Here is a 2,500-nt window from a genome sequence, read left to right as displayed (position 1 = left end):
AAAACAGTCCATAACTGTATCTCCCAGCCCCTAGGCTGCCGACCAATTAGATTAATGATCTACCGAAGTCTAGGAGGACCCGATTGAAAACCGGAGCGGGAATGAGGGGTGGGGGGGGGTGGGGGGGGGGTCGCGACACCAGCCATAAGGGCCAAACCCCTAGTGGCGTTCGCTTCATCATTAGCGCCCCGTTGAACTCTGACCCCCGTCATCCTCCTTCCCTGACACAGTAATTAGATCTCAGAAGAGCTACTGTAATTGGACGCGGTCTGATCATTCGCCTAAGAGGCGCCTCATAACGTACGTACATCACAGCGTCACCTGGCCACCACTGTACTGGTTAAGACACGCTTTGCTCTGTCGCCGTACACTCACAGTGTGGTAGTGTGGAAATTTCCAGAACAAAAAAAAAGCTCCTCTGCCTCGTGGAGAGCGTCCACCACAGTATGAAGCACTGACAAAGGTGAGACGCTCTGAGGAGAAAAACAAAGATCCTTTGTACGGCGATTAAATATTTGAAATTGCGCAAAAAGAGCTACAAAACTCCACAGGGAACAATGAATTATAGACATAATTTAATCTTCATATTTCATATATTTCCCAAGGAACAGTCTCGGCCATTTCCAAATTAAATGAAGAAGTTGCATTAATAATACATCCGGTCCACTCAGCATGGCAAAATGTGTTAATAGGCGGGTGGGCTGAGCGCCGCCCTGTAGGCGGCGAGATGTGACACACGCACGCCCCCGCCCCCCGTAGGGAAGACCAGGCTCTGTCTGTGCCGACGGGGCTCCTGATCGCGCCGCCACGCGGAGAAACCTGCTGGCTACCCACACAGATCATGCATTTTTAAGCAGGAGGCTGTCGATTATGTTTCGCCGCCCGAATCGGGTTGGCTTACAACGGAGCGGTAATACTACTTAGAGGATGGGGGGGGCGGTGCGTGTGTGTGTGTGTGTTTGTATCATCCTCACAATACATTTTTAGAACCTAATTTAAGAGGAAGGACCCACTATAGAGGATATGAATGTGTTAATGTAATGTACTAGCCTTCATATGGTGCGCGCCTTACCCGGTGAGCTACCGGGGCACCCCAGGACTGGGCCTTTTACCACACTCAAGACTGGGCCTTTTACCAGACTGAGGACTGGGCCTTTTACAAGCCCATCTCTTATGGTAAGTAATTTCCCTGCCATTATCAAACTCCCCGCTTTTATTTTGATTGCGGTTCGGGTCTGGGTCAGATCATAACTTCACTTTCTCACCATGGATTAATGAAACGTGAACAGGAGGTTTTATTGAGAAGGTGATCAGGTCCAAATAGCTATGCTGAAGAGAGTTATGCGCTCATCGTTCAAGACTAACGTTTATTGCTACAGCAGTTGATCCACTGTTAGATATAATCATTTCCCTTTATTTAATTGTATTTAATTGAGCAAAGAATCCACATAAATGAGAGAGGTTTATGGTGCGACTGACGGAGTCACACTCAATCCTATTGGCGACTGTGAACACATTCAACCAGAGTGAATTATTTGACTTATTTGCAGTCAAATACCGGCACGCCTGTTGATTTTTATGAGCAATAATTCAAACACAAATTGAAGGAACTACTTTACCTCATAAACAATACCCTACATTAAGAACACTTAATTTGAGGGTTAGGACATAAAGTACAGTAATAGTAATCTGAGAGATATGTAGCATTAACATAATGGGACCAATGAATAAAACGTAAGGGGGGCAGTGTCCTGCCTTCTCAACTCAACGGCCGAATGATTGACATGCAGCACCGTCCAATGAACCGCTAATTTCCTCACAATCCCACCAATCAGCCACCTTACAGCCTCCACGCCCCCACATCCAACGAGGCCCTTATTTCCTCTCATCAGCACTACAGACAGGCAATCAGCTACACACCAACACACGACCCCGCGACCCCATGCAAAAGGTCACACGACCCCGCGACCTCATGCAAAAGGTCACACAACCCCGCGACCCCATGCAAAAGGTCACACGACCCCGTGACCTCATGCAAAAGAGCCTCCTGACCCCCCCACCGCCCTCTGACCCCTGGGGAGCCATAACAAGCGGTGCGGGGCAGTTACTGTACATGGGCAGACACACACCATGAGCATGCACACCCTCTACAGCACTGAGAGGGACCGTGCAGGACAGGAGTAGGTGAGTGGTGTGTGTGTGTGTGTGTGTGTGTGTTTGTGTGTGTGTGTGCACGCGTGTCTGTGTGTGTGTGTGTGTGCACGCGTGTCTGTGTGTGTGTGTGTGTGTGTGCACGCGTGTCTGTGTGTGTGTGTGTGTGCACGCGTGTCTGTGTGTGTGTGTGTGTGTGTGTGTGTGCATGTGCATTTGTGTATGTGTGCTTGTGTGTTTGTGTATGTGTCTGTGTGTGTGCGTGCGTGTGCATGTGCATTTGCGTGTGTGTGTGCGTGTGTGTGTCTGTGCGTGTTTATGTGTGTGTCTGTGTATGTATGTATGTTTG

General features: G+C 49.0%; 1 protein-coding gene across 1 annotated transcript in view; it reads right to left on the bottom strand.

Moving 5' to 3' along the window:
* The window catches only part of LOC311309171 (myelin transcription factor 1-like protein), a gene marked incomplete at both ends in the record, with an annotated part of 53,153 nt that overhangs the window by 22,457 nt on the left and 28,196 nt on the right, over window positions 1-2,500 (bottom strand).

Source organism: Borostomias antarcticus (assembly GCF_949987555.1).
Source record: "Borostomias antarcticus genome assembly, chromosome: 5".
Taxonomy (NCBI): domain Eukaryota; kingdom Metazoa; phylum Chordata; class Actinopteri; order Stomiiformes; family Stomiidae; genus Borostomias; species Borostomias antarcticus.
This window is presented reverse-complemented; position numbering and strand designations above follow the sequence as displayed.